This window comes from Centruroides vittatus, unplaced genomic scaffold, assembly GCF_030686945.1.
Source record: "Centruroides vittatus isolate TY-2023 unplaced genomic scaffold, ASM3068694v2 contig_356, whole genome shotgun sequence".
Taxonomy (NCBI): domain Eukaryota; kingdom Metazoa; phylum Arthropoda; class Arachnida; order Scorpiones; family Buthidae; genus Centruroides; species Centruroides vittatus.
This window is the reverse complement of record NW_027122179.1, coordinates 122,984-142,082: the sequence shown is the minus strand read 5'-3', so window position 1 is coordinate 142,082 and position 19,099 is coordinate 122,984. Positions and strand designations below refer to the sequence as shown.

Genomic DNA, 19,099 nt, shown 5'->3' with positions numbered 1-19,099 from the left:
GTTCCGTGTTATACGAGTCACTTAAATACATGAGCAAATCACAACCCGACACTTGTGCAGTTTAGGGGCTACGGCTGTTTGAAAGCTTTTCTTCCATAAAATTAATCGACTCTAGACTAATTTGACTCAACATTTCCAAATCACGTATATAATTGTTTGGGAATAATCCATATAAACTATGCTATAAACAAAAAATTGTAGGATTACTTACCGAGTGTGCACCGTTCGACGACGCCATTGCTTAAGCTTGTGTTCGTCACGGAGCGGCTCATCGAACGGCGGGCGCGTGTTTCCCGATAAGTTATTTTTCTGCGAAAAATTCGCTGAACTTTGAAAACATCATTAACCTACATATATAATCGAGAGGAGTTGATAATAATAATAATAATAATCAGCGCAGAGCCCGAACGGTAAGCGGTTGAAAGTTGAAATTTGGTACACAGTTAGGGTACGTCACGAGAACGCACACTAAGAAGGGATTTTTCGAAATTCTTCTCCACGGGGAGAGGGACAGGATTAAGTCTTAACACTTCCATCAACAATGGAAGTGCTAAGTAACAATGGAAGTGTCAACAATAGAAGTGTTAAGAGAAAGCGACGTGCAAGACGCAGATGCAGTTTTTTTTCGTTTTTGCGGGAAATCGAACATATTTTTAGACCCGTCTAAAAATTCTGTAATTAGTCTGGAAACAGGGGGACCCAATTCTTGCATTCTGTGAAAACGGGTAAGGTTGACTGTAACGTAATAATCTTCATTTAAGCTAAAAACGGTTAAGAGTTGAGAGTTGAAATTCGGTACACAGGGTACCAAATTTAAGTACCAAAGTGTTAAGTAACAATGATAGTGTTAAGTAACAATGGAACTGTCAACAATGGAAGTGTTAAGTGACAATGGAGAACAAGAGAAAACGACGTGCAAGATTTACGGGCCCTGGAAAAAAAGAAAAAAGAAAAAAGTAATACGTTGGAACATATTCGATTTTCAAATCTAAACAGATTAGTTCGGTTTCTCTCGACTTTTCTTCATTAGAACATTCGATGAAAATCGAACAATATAATCAGAACACGTCGTGAAAATCGAACAATATTAGAATATTCGATTTTCAAATTCGACCTTTCTTTAGAAATATCTACTTTGTTGACGAAATTACTCTTTTTCTTCTGTGACTGTAACGTAATAATCTTAATCTTCGCTATCGTTACTTTTGCCCGAGCAACGCCGGGCGTATCTGCTATTATAAATATAATTTTTATGGGCATTAAATAATAAATGGTTTTATAGTAGGTCCTCATTTAAAATGGTTTTATAGTAGGTCCTCATATAGGCTGCTCATTTAAACTCAACGGTTTGTAGAGTACAATATCTGCTATTAGTCCAGATTCGACCAATCCTGTCGCGACACGAGTCGGCGATGACGTTTAACCGTGTTATACGAGTTTCTTTTAGCGTGTTATACGAACACGATCGCAATTTCTTAGCCGTGTTATACGAATACGTGTTATATTAACCCGTGTTATAGGGGGGTTTACTGTACTTACATATAAAGCAACTTAACAGCAATATTATTCTAATTCAAAACTGAAATAAAAAGTTTTTTCCACGAAATCATTCAAGACAATGCTCACAACCCTTGGACCAATTTGCAGTTTCTACCAATATTTTCTAATTAAACTGAAGCTCTTCAATATAACGAAGGCGACGATCGCATTTACATTGTAGACAACGACTTAAAACGCAGTTTAAGCATTTATTTCATATTAATTAATATACTCTACTCAGATACCACTCCTTCAACTCAGATATTTATGCCAGCAATACTTTGTCAATATTTCGCTTGTATAAAATTCAGACAGCCGTAAGAAAAATCTCCTCTGAAAATTAGACCCTCGACAACATACCCTCCATCTTCCACAATAGAACTGAGCGTATTACTTCCACTAAATTTTGAAATATATTCCTCCGATTGTAGCCGACAAATTCGTTTTTCTTCAATGATGTTCTTCTCTGATGAAGCCGTTTCGAGAAAGGATCATAAGGCCTATCGCCCAATATGTCTTACATCGGTTATGCCGAAAACTTCTAAAATCTGCTATTACAATCGTTAATTGATTACAGTAAAACTTGTTTATGGCGACCACCCACAGTTCGTTCAAAAAGTGGTCTTATAGACAGGTGGTCGTCCAACACAGGTGGTGCCGTAATACCGTATTTCCGTACGTATTTTGCGCACTTTTTATTCATTTCTAAGCAAGACTCGAGGCGCGCAAAAATAAGCAAGTTTTCAACGATAGAGCTATATTAGTATTCTATTTTATTCTTGTCGGATAACTCAATTTACGTGAGTCGTCGTGATTTTATAAGACAGATTTAATACCAATATTTTAAAGATTAATACAGTACTCGCATTTTCTCGATTATAATGCGCACTTTCTTTTTTCTGACTTAATTAATTCAACTCGGTTCTTTTCGTTCGCTCCTCAGTTACGTGTATTAAGTCATCGATATACAAGCGCGTCATATCTCTCCATTACTTTGGTTTTGGTTTTCGTTAGTTTAATCTCATTTTAACTTCAAAAATACTATATTTTTATTATTTAATATTTTGTTAAGAAGAATAAGAAAAATTATTAATTAATAATAAAACGATTTTATTATTTTTTCTCATAATAAGATTTTAATTACATTCCGTGATTGTCCAATGACAATGGCGGAATCAAAAGAGGAACGTTGCCTGTAAAACTGATTTTTGCGTTAATGCGTTTATTGTTTTTTGAATATTTTGCATTCGAAAATTACTTAGATATTATTTTTCTAAAAATATCGTGGAAATAAAGTAGGTTAATACAGAAAACTATTTATCACACATGTACTGTATATGAGCGTGAAAAAATAAATAAATAAATAAAATAAATTTTATCTAACGATAAGATCACGGTAAATAAATTTCGTTATCCCACAGTTAAACTTCGTAGCTAAATTACCGTTGTGATAAACTATTTTAACTTTCTGTGATAACTTTAACACGATTTTCAAACGACAGCACTTTCTTTCGTTTTACGGACAATTTCGAAGAAACTGAAATGAATTTCCTTTGTTTCTAAACTAATTCATTAACTCCTGCACCTAATTTCAAGGGTGAAGAAGTGCCCGAGGTGGTTCGAACAATAGTTTAGACCAGATATATCGCGGAAGTGGTCGATTATTACAGTTGCAGTATGTTGTTTCAGACCAAAAATCGAGGCCCGCGGTCACGTTACACAGGTAGTCGTTTAATACGGGTAACTTATACGAAAACTCTATGTATGAACTATTCCGTGCCAGAAATTTTTGCCCGTTTTGACAGGTGCCTGTCGAATGCAGGTGGTCGCCTAAGCAGTTTTCACTGTATTTTCTTCCGATATCCTCGAGGCTAATTCTTGGACTGAATTTCGAAGAATTGCCTTGGTAGTATTGCTGATACCAAACTCTTTGAGAAGGTCACACTGTTTTACACCACTTTCACTCCTTCTGATGATTTCTTGCTTCGTTTCAATTGAAATCACCTTTCTGTTTATTTAGAAGCCATTATTTGCAGAACACTTGAATAAATGTAAATACCCTGCACTGAGGTGATGATGTACGTAATAAACAAGGGAGCAAGCCGAATCCCAACGGGAGCTCTGTACTTCAGGCGGCCAAGTAGCTCGACCGTCAGGGGCTACTTGTAAAGAAGAAAAATAAAACAACTTACTCTTCTGCAGCTAAAGAGCAACTGTTTTCAAAGACTCCCAAAATACCTACATCAAGAAGCTATTCTGGGAAGCCAAGGAGGGGAAAACATCTAAAAATAGCAGATTATCATTGGCAACGGCAAACGAGTGGAAACATCATTCACACATGTTTGCAGAAAGTCCGTTATTCGAGGCGTACGTTATATGAAACACCACTGTACTAAGTCTATTTTTAATTTGGACGCCTTTAGTGGCCATTCTAAACATTCTGTTACAGATATACAAACAGCGCGATCAATGGCTTATATTATTAGTTTCTTTGCTGCAGCTATCACTCAACTTACAGTGGATTGGCGAAAGCTACGTCTTTAGCCACACAGTATGATAATTTCCTCTACAATGGCTGTCAGTCTTTTTTCATCTTCCATGTTTAGATATATGCCAACATGACACAATCTAGACACTAAAATGTCTACAGTAGAGCCCTCTATAACACGGTAGATAAGTTCAGTGTTATATGAATCCGTGTTGTACGCGTCACTTAAATACATGAGCCTATCACAGCCCGTGTGCTGGGCTGTGATTGGCTCATGTATTTAAGCAAAGCGGGAAAAGCAAAAGGGCTAGTTTCCCGTTGGTAGTTCTCTTGGAGTTATCCTCTATCGGAAAATCGCTCAAATGTTGCGTTTTCTTTTCTCATAAATCAATTTAATTTTTTAAAATTTACCTTAATTTTCTAATTAAGTTTTATAGAAATCCAATATCGTCTGCTAGATCTGATTAGAAAATCAGTTCACGCAAACAAAATTAAAATTAAAAAACCAATTAGACTGATTATTAAAAAATGAATATAGTTAACAATCATCACGAATTCATGTTGATTCCGCTTAATTTTTCAATATATTTTCATAGAATATTTGCGCAGTTTATTTGCCAAGTGTTAGGAGCGCCTATAATTAAAGCTTCTATACTAAAATGCATATACAGTAGAGCATCGATTATCCGACTTAATTGGAGACTGGGGTTGGTCGGATAACTGAAAAGTCAGATAACCGAAAGGTATGGAAAAATACATTATAAGTATAGTGTATTAGGCCTGGTTTAACCCTTTCCCGGCCAGGGTACCGATCTATCGTTACCCTAATTGTTTCGCAAAACGGCCAGGGTACCGATTCATCGTTACCCTGTTAAAAATCGATTTTTATAAAATTTATCGACAACAGATGTCAGCACTTGATGGTATCGTCTTGTTTATCGTCTGTTTTACATATTTTTGTCCAGGTGGTGTTCTGTCGATTAAAAAAACTTTTAATTATCGATAGTTTTTCCTTAATTTTTCATTTTCTGATTATTTTTTATTTTATTTTTAGCATATCTATGCAATAATATTACTATAATAAGTTCATTAATGCTATAATAAGTTTATTCAGCTATAATATGTTAATGCATCATAAATATTCAAGTTATGACCTTCAGTTCTGATATTTTATATATTTTTTTAATTTTTAATTTTTAATTATTTTTTAAATTTAAAATATCCGAAAATGTTACATCTATTGCTACTGGTAATCATATGTTTATTACGAAAATAAATAATCTTGTTTGATATAAAATGAATAAAGTATATTAGTTCATTATATTAGTTGAAAGCAGAATAAAGTTCAAATTTTAAACAAATGTTTGATATAATGTGCGATAATTTCACAACGAATAAACGTACATGCATAAATGTTATATCAAATTGTACAGAACAATATTCTACGTCGTATTGGCTCAGTGACAATAAGAATGGAGTAAGCAGGCAATGTTAATTTTGACAAATAGTAACAAATTTTCAAGTCTGAATGTCAGTTATCATATATTATTATTTTTTTCTCATAAATGTTTCAAACAAACTTTATTGAAATATGTCGTATTTAAAACTAACTATATTGATAAATATATGTAATTTTTTTCATATGAATAAAATAATAATTTAATTTTTAGTGAATTTTTAAAATAATATTGCCTGATTCACCTATTTTGACCTTGGCCGTTTTACAAAATAAGGGGGCGTGGCAAACGGCAGGCTAAGGGCAGAGTCGGTAGATTAACTGGTCTTTCGACTTCCTATCTTCGCTAGTAGTTGAAATCAACTAGAGACAAATGTTACCACCAGGGGCACTGCAATCACTACAAGAGCGCTAGATCGCATCGCAATGAGGTCGAATATTTTTTTTTTATTGAAAGTTATATAACCTTCGAGTTCGATTTCATAATTTTCTATGAATTTTATTATAAGAATGAAAAGGCTTTTATTTAAACCCAAAACCAGGTTTATGTATAAATAAATAAACTTAATAAAACATTAAACACCTTCCATCGCTGAGAAATGTTTATTTAATAAAGATTGATATTCAGTTAAATAAATGACAAGGAACAAAACTGACATAATAGTACAATTATTAAATTGTGCTATTATGCCAATTTATTATACGTTAAAAATTTATTATACGTACAAACAAATTATATTACACATAATTATAATAATAATTATTATTATTTGCGCTATTAAAATTTACTTTAAGTGAGAAATTTTTCTATGTTTTTTACTTTCAATTGATGAAATAAATGATTGATTAATCGTTCGCGTGAAAAAATGCAATCGACAGGTAACAAAAAAGTGCAAAAATCTGGAGGTCAAGTAGGACTTGTGACCAGCATTGTGGCATCCTATCATCAATGTAACAGAACACTGATTTAATATACTATCCATTATTGAAAAATAAACATTCATGTTTGGGTTTGTTAATTGTTCACACACTTTGCTTTCTGCCCAGTACATCAATTGGCAAAGCTTATAGCTTGGATATAACAAACCACCTCGAGATTTGATGAATGTAAATGTCTTCTCTGGTGCAGCATCTTCAGGTTTTGCTGTTAATATATTTTTGCATTCATCACAACCAAGTGATGGCAGCAGATAACGAACAATGTAACCTCCTAAATAATGTAAAATAAACTTAAATGTTTCTGGTGCGCAATAATCGTGATCTAATAATTCATTATCAGTAGGATCTCCACAGGGCAGGCTTGGATTACAAAGCAAATTTTGTAAATGTTCTTCCAATTGTTCTTGAACTTCCTTAAATGGTTTTTTATGACTCTGAAGAAGATTTTTTAAAGTAACAAGGGAAGATCCGGGATCAGTTTGAACTGATGCTCGTTTGGGAGGACGAACCAAACTGTACACAGTCATCAGTCTATACAGGTATAAGAACTGTACTGTTGTGGGATGAGAATTGCTTCCACTTCCTTGTCTTATCATTCCAAAGAAACGCTAATTGAAAAGAAAACATAAGTTAAGAGTTTAATACAAGATTATATAATCATTACACTAAGTCAGTTTTACCTCTAATGGATCCTGATTAAAGTGAGCTGTCAAGATATAATATGAGTTTGGAAGCAATTGTTTAATGAGTGCTGAGATACTAGTTAGCGTCAAGCGTAGATTTTCTGCTGTCTGGTGGCTCAAAAATCCCTTTTGATCACTGCTTTTCAATCTGTAATCTGAATGTTTCCCATCTATTTAACCATTCTAGAGATTCTTCAATAACCTATTTTAAAAAAGTTGTTTATTAAAACATTTATAGTTTTTCCTAGTGAATCATTACTATTACCTTGAGATCATTTGAATCATGTCTGATTCCATCCTGTGGCAATCTGCGATTTAAAGCATCAAAAAGAGCATTGATGCGACGTATGAAACTTATTGTAACATCTGCATTCTTTAGGCTAGCAACCTCACGCTGTTTATAAAACAGCATAGCATCAGCAAAAGTATTACTAAATATCTATAAAGAAATGAGATAAATAAAAGTATTCTTATCAAATCAGATTATATAAGTAAAAAAAAAAAGTGTTACTTGAGCTGCCAGCAATACACTCATTCTCTGGAAGTTATTGGGATTAACATGTATTTCAGTTACTTTGGGACATGCCTTTAATCCCTTTGGTAATTTGGAATCTTCATCAACAACTGCTTTAAAATGCTGTAATTCTACCCTTCCTTCAGGAAACTAAAAGTAAAAATGAAGAATAATGCAATGGCTTATATTATAAATTAGGTGAAAACACTTTATTTTCTTAGTTTTACCTGAAAGTATCTACTTTTCAAAAGATTGTTTCGCATACATTTTAAAATATGTGGTACATCAATAATTGCCAGTACTTGTCTATCTGCAGCAGGATTTGTAAATGAGCATTGTATATTATTTGTGTCTGCACAAATTCCTAGAGCTTTTAAAGCTGCTTTGTTTGTGCTGGCACCATCACAAACTATTGCATTGACTATTATACCACACTGCTCTAAATGAATAATTGCTTGCAAAATAAGTTTTGCAACAGTAGAACCTGGGACAGAGCTTTTTGAACAGAATGTGCCAATACATTGTACCCAACTAGCAAAGTGAGGTCTGAACATAAACACTAGGCCATGATCACCTGCTGTAAATTCACTCTGTGGCAACACAGAATTATCACCACAATCAACAAGTCCAATCATTTCACCAGTAGCTTTTGAAAGTTCTATATGTTTTTGAAGTGTAATTTCATCAAAAATTAAAACTCCCTGGCATTCTGTTTGTGGAATAGTCTCCAATTTTGACTTTAAAATAACAAAAAGATCTTCATCAAATTCAAATTTGGCATTAATGCCTCTGATATATTGATGCAGTGTAGACTGACAAGGTAAAGGCAAGTAATCATTATTTCTCAAAAATTCATAGACAGATGGTGACCTAATTTTTAAAAGCAAACAGTCAAGTAACCAATTAATGTCATATCTCATACCCTTTTTGCTTTTTATATGGCATGCTTTCAGCATGTGCTCTATTACAAGTTTCTGTCTCGGTGGTAAGGAATCAAGTTTATCAGCTGACAACTGTTTTATTTTAAGTTCAGCATTTTCTTGATGAAGCTTGAGATTTTCTGTTTGAAGAGTTTTCAGTTTCTTCCTATAGATCATCTTTTGCTTTCTGCACCGATACAAATCCTCTTTGACTTTTAACAATTCAGACTGCAAAGCAGAGATTTTATTGATATATAACAGCTCAGGATGCTGTGTAGTTGCTGCTTCAGATGTGGAGGGTTCTTCTATTTCATTTTCTACAGTTGTTACTTGGGAGTGTGTATCATGCAAATCTAATGATTGATAAAAAAATATAAAAAAATCAGACAATTAATCTTAAAGTATTTATAAGGAAAGTTAGGCCACAGAGAGATAGCCCTCAGTGAATCACAGTGGGTCTCACAAACCCAGCTCAATCTTTAGTTAGCATTTTTTAAATATAAAATGTTCCTTAAAAATACTGAAAAAAATTATATTTTTCCAAGTTTTCGGCCCGATCAACATGAGATTAGAACGTTTTTTTATTTGATTTTACTTAGACTAGATGTCTTAAGCTTCCAATCGAAAAATTTATATTAAAACACAGGGTCAAGGAGACCCACTGCAACTCAGGCAAGGGCAAAAAGTTACATGGCTCACTAAGGATTAAGATTACATAAAAAACATATAAATATTTATCTTTGGTACTGACTTTTCGGTATCTCTTCGTAGATGGTTCTTCATTTCTTGTGAGACATCGCGTTGATCGTTTTGGAGGTACAGACTTACTAATGTACTTAGGACAATTAGGGAAGTTTGATGGATATGCATCCGACGTTAATGCCCAGCGATCTCGTGGAATTTCTACTTTCTCTCCATTTATAACATGGGAGTAGGTTTTTAAAATAAATCTACTCGCAAAATGTACATCACAAACATAACATTTACTTGTTAGCATCTTGTCGTCTCGTGGAATGCATCGCATCCACTTCTCAATCTTATCGCTAAGAACACAGAAGAAATGTCTCTTCTCGTTCGATGACTTATATCCTGCCTTGCATCCTGGCTCAAAGCACGTTGGCATTTTTATGTAGCTAAAAAAAACAATTATTATAGGTTGAAATCACTGAGCTCTGTATATCCAAAGCAAGAACAAGGCTCTTCTGCTAACAGTGGCGCCAACTAGCGGCAAATATTGGCTCTAGCTAAGTTTGAACTATAAGTCGAAAGACCAGTTAATCTACCGACTCTGCTAAGGGTTAAATACTTGCCTCCCTTTCATGGTCGAGCCAGTGCTGCCAGCTAAAACATGCAAAAATTTAACAAAAATAGTATTAAAGTAGCCAAGACATAACCAAATATTGTAACGCCACATCACTACATTTGAATTTGAATTTGCCGACTAGAACGCGGTCGGTTAACCGATAAGGAGTTAATCGGGGTCGGATAATCGATGCTCTACTGTATTTGAATTGTTTCCAATATATTCGGGTTTTATTACATTCTATGCAGCGAATAGTAATTAACAAATTTAATATTCACTTAATGCACATATACAGTCAAACCTGTTTTTATGCGGTCTTTTTTTGTGCGATTTTTTATTTGTGCGATTTTTTATGCGATTTTTTATTTGTGCGGTATAGTTGGCGACTAGTCTCGTGTGATTTGTCATGTCTCACGTTGACTTATTATAGCTAAATAAACTTATTATAGCATAAATGAACTTATTATAGTAATATTATTGCATGAATATGCGAAAAATAAAATAATTTATTTTTCAAGTCAAAAAACACCACCTGGACAAAAATATGTAAAACAGACGATAGTCCAGACGATGCAGTCAAGTGCTGACATCTGTTGTCAATAAATTCTATTTCGTACGGTTTTGAGTTATTTTCTATGTGAGACTTTTTTTATGCGATCCCTATTGACCGTATAAAAAGAAATATTTTTTTAATTGTGTTGCAAAAACTATTTTTTATAGCCACTCGTGAAGTTTCGTGCGATTTTTTTATGCGTTTTTTTTATGCTGTCCCTATCCACCGCATAAAAACAGGTTTGACTGTATTTAAATGAAGTTCTTAAAACTTTTCATGAATTCGCATGCACATAACAGTACGTATTTTCATTTAAATTTAATGAGTAGAATATGAGAAATTGGATGAGCGTGGCATAAAGAACCCTTAAACAACGTATGAGTTAATTACACAAATAATAAAATTAGTGCAAAAAACGGAACCATAGATAGTTTGTCTTGATGATTTGAAATAAATTGTTGCATTTTTGTATATCTTAAAATGTTTTTTGCATGATTAATCGAAAAGGTTGTTACCAATGCAACACATAAGCAAACTGTCTCTTAATAGGACTTTGCATTAGAAACTGGCCATATGTCAGTGTAGGATACGTGAAAGCACCTGAAAAACTCCACATGGACAGACCATTCGTTAGGTGTTAACCCACATCCAACAGTGTTTTGCAATTTTATATTATTAAATTTGTTTCAATATTTTTCATGGTCAATTGTTTGCCTAGAGTTATAACGGGTTTTGTTACGTGTCTAGCTCTAAAGTGAAAGCTAGTTTTTCTTAGTTTCTTATCCATGGGGAGATGATTCCCTCCTAGTAGGCACCTCCCCATGGAAGATCGCCAATAAGTTACATTGCCTTATCTAATCGATTCAATCTAATCCAATCCATGTTTATTTTAAAAATATATCAGAAACTAAAATTTATTTGCAAATTATAAATTTCAATAATTTTATTTTAGAACTTTCGTATATGTATTTTATTATTATTACTATTTTGTTTAGCGAAAAATAAAACAGATAAATAACCCAGGAAAATTGCAGAAATTCAGGTAAACTCTGTTATAAAGTGAAATTTTGTAAATAAAATAAATAGAAAAGTTTAAATATTTTACAGCTTGGACAATTTCTGAAATTTGATGATAGTCAAGAACATATTATTTCTGACCTGTGTTTTGAACTGTTCAAAATATTACAAGAAAGATTAAAATAAGTTCAAATTTTAAATTCAGTTCATAAACCAGCAATTATTTATTGTTATATTGTCGCAATTCCTGGCTGTAATTGTAAATCATATTACATGCTTTAAATAATTTTTAATTTCAAATATATACTCGCTTCGTTAAACTAGTAGTGTCTGTCCCTGTACATCATAATTTTCCTGTTAACCAGAGGCATGCCGTCATCTATAAAACTTTTTCAGGGGAAATTTTTGAATTGATATAACGTATATTCGTATATAGTTAATCGGGGCCTCCTAACTCATGTGTCATTATACCTTGTCTCGGCTTCCATCTACCTAACTCCATTCTCGACATTAGGGATGTTTTTTGTTAATCTCGGACAGACGGACGACAGTCGAAAAATTGTCCGTTAGTATGTGGTTTTTTATGACAGATTTCACTTCGACTTCAGACTTTTGTTGTTTTTTATGGCACCATTTTAAATCCAATGTTGTTGATCGAATTTCTTCACATATCTAATACCTGAATAGGGGAAGTTTTTAATCCTTTTTATTTAAAGCGACGAAGGATAAGTTTATAATATTGTATAACACCTTTAAATTTTGGTTTTTTACAAATATGTTTCAATGCTTTTTTCAAATAAATATTTTGCAACTAACTCTATGTAATAAAGGCTTAAATGTATAGGTTTAGAATAAAATTCAGGCCCACAAGTGCCCATGTGATTCCGTTTCTTGACCACCGCTGGTTCGGTCGTGGGTTCGCGCTTCGCCAGAACGGGATGGCCACGTGGAGTTTTTCAGGTTTTCTCATGTCTCTAACTCCTAAATAGGAGCCAATATTCATTAAAAGACCTCCCGGAAGCCATTTCCCCCTGCTGTTTGCGATTAATTTCCTGTTGTTCAGCAAAAATGCTTTGGGTAGATCTTCGAATAAAACGATCACGCAATAACTTCCTCATTATCCGATACGAGATAGAAAATTCTCTGCATGCCAGGAATACGATGTGTAATGTACACACGATCTGGTTTATGAAAAATTTAAATACTTTAGTCTAAAATTAATTTTATGTAGAATATATTAAGTTTTAATTTAACTCAAATTGAATGTTTTTCTTATTTATACAATGCATGACAATGCAATGCTGTCATAATATTATATATAACGGTACTATTTGAAACCTACGGAATAAATTTATATACTGAATGTGTCTAAATTCCTCGACCCCTTTCATACCAAAATCACTGAAGATATACTAATTTTTGTTAATGTAATTACAAAGGAAGTCCTGAATAAACAATCGAATGAAATCTTTTTTCGTTGACGTTAAGAATGATTTTCAAGATCATTTCCGTCTTTCAATTTATTACTGCTGAGGACAAACAGTTTAAACATGTATTAAAGTAATCTGTTCTCCTGACAATTGTTTATACATTTAGTTAAATCTTGACACTCCTTAATTAGCAACATGTAAATTATTATATCTTCAGTACTTCTGAAATGTAATGGTTCAATGGATTTTTGAATAACCCTGCATTTATTTTTTCATTGTAAAGAATAATTTCAAACGAAATATTTTCTAAAATGTTTACTGTTTTATCAGGTATAAAGTGGTTAAGTGCTCACAATTACTAAATGGGATTGCTACGTAATGAACATAAATTTGAATTGTTGAAAAATTAAAAGTATTAAATTTCTTATCATGTATGATCGCGAGACAGCGGGACGATAATACCGAAGTGAGAAAATCTGATTGTTAGAAAGGCTGCAATGACTTATCTGAAATGAATTCGTATTGGTCCTGTTATTAAACCAGAAAAAAAGTAGAATGTGTAGCGTTTTGGTAAAGGGTAAATGTTCTACAATTTTTTTATTGAATCGCAATTGTTGCACATAACAATCGCGAGAGTGCAGTCCTCTCACGCTGCGAAAGAATTTACTGCAGATGGTAGTAAGGTACCGTTTTTGGTAAAATTTCTCTGAATAAAAGAGTCATAAACATCAGAACATTGTCGGAATCGCTTCAGAACACATCAGTTGAGGAATACTACAAAGCCCACAGTTCAACTGTTATATACTTTTGTGAGACTCAATTACAAAACGTCATATATCAGCTGGATACATACGTGACAAAAGAAAAGTTAATTTTTAATGTCCAAAGACAATTTTATGGTACAAGGCTTTAAATGTTTTTGTAATAAACTCAATATTATTAATCATTTATTTTTCAGGAAGCGGAATTTGACTACACTCCAAGTATATCGTTATTTATGAACTTTTCAGAATTTTTCATTATTCTTCTCGTGTTACTTCTAACAATTTCGTGTTTATAGTATTACATGCACAACATCACAACTGGAAATCCATTATTAATTCATTTTCATATGAGGTATGATATTTTTTCTTTATTTATATAAACGAAATATAAATATGACTATATTCCTTTAAATAGATTTGGATGGTATTTATTGTATCCATAATCGTATTTGGATTGATTTTGCATAAAGAAATGAACACAAATTTTTCTGACAGTTGGGATCATAAGAAACATGGTGGAGAGAAAAGACGTTTTGGTTCTTAATCGGGTCTTCTGCAAATCAAAATAAAATTATAAAAATTATTACTTAAAATATTGAAAGTTTAAATGTTTTCATGGGTTAGGAGGTAATTTAAATATTGTAAAAGGACAAAAATAATTATTGGAATATTGTTGCTTTTTGTTGTGGTCATATTCTCTGGTTATAATAGAAAATCAACATCATTCATGACTTTTCCAATTTGTGATTTCGTACTTAGAACTGTACAAGAATTAGCTTTAACAGTTAAGAATAGAGAATACTTCTGTGGTGTTTTACCAGGTGGGCTAATTCAGGAATTCATTATGGTAAAGTTTCTTCAATAACTTCTTTTAAAAACAAAATTTTGCACTCGTGTTTTCACAAAATATATTAATACAAATGAACTTAAAAATGTTAAAATATTAAAATTACATGTGAATTTTACGAACTTCGCTTGCTGTCGCCCTTAATTTTATGTCCGTTTTTAAATTATAAATATATCTATGTCCTGAATTTTCCTACAGATTAATCGATTGCAGTTTTAAATAGACTGTAATCGGGTAAATTATCTGTATTAAAAAAATAACTTGCAGTGGATTATTCAATACGGCAAGCTATACGCCAATTTTAAATTGCAATTATGCACTTCTACCGATTTTAAAATGGATGCTGTCATGGGAACGAAGTTACGATTAAACGAATTATGCGAGTTTCGTTTTAGCAACTTTTTTGTGGAAGCACATGCTTTCGTGGGTTATAGGCAAGAAAATATTGTACATTTTCTAATAATTGATACTTTATACGTAAAAAATACATTTTTAAATAACGTTTCCATCGCCATTCAGTGGATTACCATGGAGACGATGTTTAGGCTTCCAGCACCGGAGAGAAAACAATCGAGTACAGGCTAAAACTGCCTGGAATGTCCGAGTGCTAACTCTTTCCTGGACTTTGAACTGAAGATAAAACACCTGCCTCATTTTCTGTTGATTACTCAATCCTTTCCTTTGGACTCCTGCGTTTTGGGGTGTCCTGGGATTTGTTGAACAGACTGCAAATGAATCTTCAGTGGGCAGGGTACAGGATATATCCCTGCCTCTCTACTTCTGGTTGACCATGAAACAATGCACCTTTGAGGCCTCAGTTGTGGTGATCTTTTCTACATAAAATTATTAATTGTAAATAAACGTGTTGTAGCAATTTATTACTTCCAATTAATTATATAATATTCAATTTCATACATATTTTCAGAAATGAATAGAACATATATATAAGCCTAACATTTTAATTTTTCTTTAATTTACAAGTTACAACTTAACATGAATTACAGGGTGACAATAATTAACCCATACAAGTTTTTTGTATCGTAAATTTATTAAAGAAATGAAAATTAGCAAAACAACAGCATATAACAGTGACAATACTTTACGTATTATTCAGATATTCAGCCAGTTTCAAAGTGGCCTTCTTTTGCTTTGATGCAGAGCCCCAAATGCGTTTTGAAATTCTCAGCGATGGGCCGCGCTCTTCTGGAGACAGTTTGTCTCACTCCCAGCGCAAGGATTGCTTCAGCGACTCCAAACTTTCATGGCGCTTAGAACAGGCCCTGGCCTCCAAAATGGACCACACACTGTAGTCCATTGGGTTCAGATTCGGCGAGTACGGTGGCCATTCCGCAGACGAGATGAAATCGGAAAAATGAGCCTTGCACACTCCTGAGTCTTCTTCGCCCTGTGTGTCGGCGCCGAGTCCTGCTGAAAAGTCCATTTCGCACTGCCAAAATGCTGCTGAGCCCACAGAAGTACCACAGCCTCGAGAATGTCACGGTGGTACACATTTTAATTGATTTTGGCCCCTTGATCGACGAAAACAAGGGGTGTCTTGCCGCTCGCACAAATTTCGCCCCAAACCGTGACTGACATTGGATTTTGTGATGTTCGGTGAGGGCTGAGCGTCCAGGAGCCCGCACGGACCAGTTCCTGTCGTTTTGGTGGTTGTACGGAAAAAAGTTTTTCGTCAGTGAAGAGAATGCACTCCCATTGTCGACCTGCGGCCCGACGCTTGAGTTAACGGGATCTTTGGAGTCTCACGCACTTGTTTTTATTGGTGAGGAGCTGAACCTTTTGGAACTTGTAGGGCTTGAGTATGAGTTCCTTTTTCGCCATTAACCGCACCGATTCGCGATTGATTCTGATTTCACGAGCAATTTTTCTCATGGAGACCTTTGCATGTCAGTCAACTCGCTTTGTGATGATCTTGCAGTTCCTAGACGTGTTGACAGTGCGCTTTCTTCCACGTCCGGGACGGTCACCATTGTGGCCAAGCTCCTTGAATCGCCGAACTGCATCTGAGACTGTCATTTTTGGAACACCGAGCAGACGAACAATTTCACATTGATGCTTTCCTTGCCGGAATAGCTCCAAAATTGCACAACATTTGTTCGACACCTTTAAAAAAATAAAGAACTAACTCTTATTACATCGAAAGTACATCTACACGGGCAGGAAATCATGGAGAATTAAACAATAGTATGTAAATTGGTGACAGTAAAAAAGTTCAGGTGCAGCATTGCTACAAACTTTGTACGGGTTAATTATTGTCACCCTGTAAAGTGAGATTATTTTAATAAATATTTTTCAGAGCTCAAATTAGATGATGTGAAAGTTCTGGCTAATCACATTAGACAACGAAGTACTAGTTCAAGCTCGAAGAAGGATTTCAGCATGTCTTAGAAGGTCATTTTGCACTGATTGGTTACGATGACACTTAAAATATTAATTAAAAAGCATGGACATGAGAGTTTTCTACTATTAAAAGATGCCTTTGCAACAATTACAACAGTATAATATATATCATCTAAAGAATTTTCATATAATGATGCAGTCTTAAAAGTGTAAAATAGTTTATATAAATTTTCATATTTACACTATTACTTATTATATCAATAATATAAAACATATATGTGAAGCGTTTCGAGATTGTTTGGAGCTGGCATTGTCGATTATCATTGAAAGGAATCGAATGAAATTGCAAAATCCTCCGAATTACGTGCTTTCACCTACGAAGATTTTTTTGGTCCAATATTTCTTATTTTATGTTGCTGTATGTTATCCACACTTTCTTTCATTTCTGAGCTTTTCCAAAGAAATGTTTAATGTATACTTTCTTCAGAAACAGTTTATTCTGTAGAGTATATAATTTGTGTTAAAGAATAAACTCGCCGTGCAATTCACTTCTTCGTTTATAGAATTACAGAAAAATGTGCAAATAAAATAACGAACTGTTTTTTCAAGTGTAAAACTCAAATATTTTTTCAATGTTTTAAGAATTTCATTAGAGATTATTTTATTTTTCTGCTTCTGAATTACAGTTTTCGAAAACAATTTCTTATCAATTCTTCAAAAATATATTTTGAATTTTGTGTCTATACTTTTTAGATATATTAAATTAAACAGGTCCAGTTTCCAGATATTTAATTATAATCATTGTGTAGTCGTCTAAAGTATCCTTATGTAACATTGTATACAGAAATATGTAGCAGGTCATAAACAAATTTCAAGATATCCAGAAGTGATTTCCGCGCGAGAATTTTAGTCTAACCTCATTACTATAAAAATTGTGACACTGCGAACGACAAAAATAAACATATCACAAGCATGTGCGATGAACAGTTTCGTGGGACAAAAGTGCCTTCGGGATTAGAATGCCATTTTACGGCAAGTAAGCCGCTATGGTTATAACCTTACCGAAATGGTTGTCTGTTGCAAAGCAGTTTACACAAATATAAAAAATTGTTCATACCGTATTTGAAAAGTTGAATAGATACTGACGCAGATTTTAGCAATGTATATGCGTATGCCTTTGCGTTTAAGATAGTCAGAAACGTGTTGCTTTTTCCCAAACAACATCCGTATTCTCTCTAATTGTGCACTTATCGTAAATTCGGGCGACACCACCAACAACAACAAAAAATAAATAAATAAATAAATAAAATAAAATAAAAAAATACGATGTTTGAGGTTCACTGAATGGTGGCACCCTTTGGTAGTGTCCGATTGAACTTTCGCTCCAATAGCATGCAACTCACACAGATCTGTCAAAAGTATATTATTGGACAGCAAGCAGATCTCACTGAAAATTTTATAATTTTATACAGTACGTTAATCTTGAAAAAAAACTGATTTTGAGCTTCACAAACTAGATATGATAACGAAAACCAAGAGCGGTAAGCTGGCACCTTATTCCAAACGTAACCGGCTGTCAAGTACGAATTAAATTAATGTAGCCTGAGTGACGCTTGAGACAGTTTTAACATGGAGAGTACTATTCCATTTTTTATACTATACTATAGTAAGTTATTTTATTGACCAAGTATAATCTCTCATCCTCTTGAATGTCCCTCAGAATGGAATGTTTATGCATAAAGAAACGTTTATCTGTTTGTATAAGGGTCTATTTCGCGTCTATTTCGTTTAATATCTCAGAATGACTTAATAATGAAGAAGCGAAATTTTACGTGGTAATTTGTGCACAAAAAACACAATGCTATTAAATTTTGGTGTTTAAAGGTCAAAGGGGTGGAGAAATACAGAAACGTCATGTGTCGTAGCTCAAAACGGTCGAGCTTTATGAATATTTTAGTCGTTATTAGCATTTGCCACTTTTATAACACTCATCACTACTTTCAAAATTCATCTTTTTTTCATTTCATAGTAACTAAACATAAAAAAGGTTTGTAATAAAATCTCGTAACAGATGGCACGACACGCAATTTACTGACGGCAATTAATTAATAATATAAAATTTTATTAAAAAAATAACTTCTATAACAGCCGAGAAAAATACGCAACTCGATGCGAAATTTTTTATATGCAGTCATTTTCATACCTTCGAGAAGTAGACATGTGTGCACAAACGTATACAGATGACATCAAGGATAAGTTCCTGTCAGTAATGAAATAGCATTTAAAAC

At 33.5% G+C, this 19,099-nt stretch overlaps 1 long non-coding RNA gene across 1 annotated transcript; it reads right to left on the bottom strand.

The window, feature by feature from the left end:
- Positions 1 to 6,067: 6,067 nt before the first annotated feature.
- On the bottom strand, positions 6,068 to 7,230 carry LOC136974783 (uncharacterized). Its single transcript, XR_010880696.1, has 2 exons — positions 7,103 to 7,230; positions 6,068 to 7,030 (listed from the first exon to the last, which is right to left on the bottom strand). It is a non-coding gene; the product is annotated as an uncharacterized lncRNA (long non-coding RNA).
- Positions 7,231 to 19,099: the final 11,869 nt, after the last annotated feature.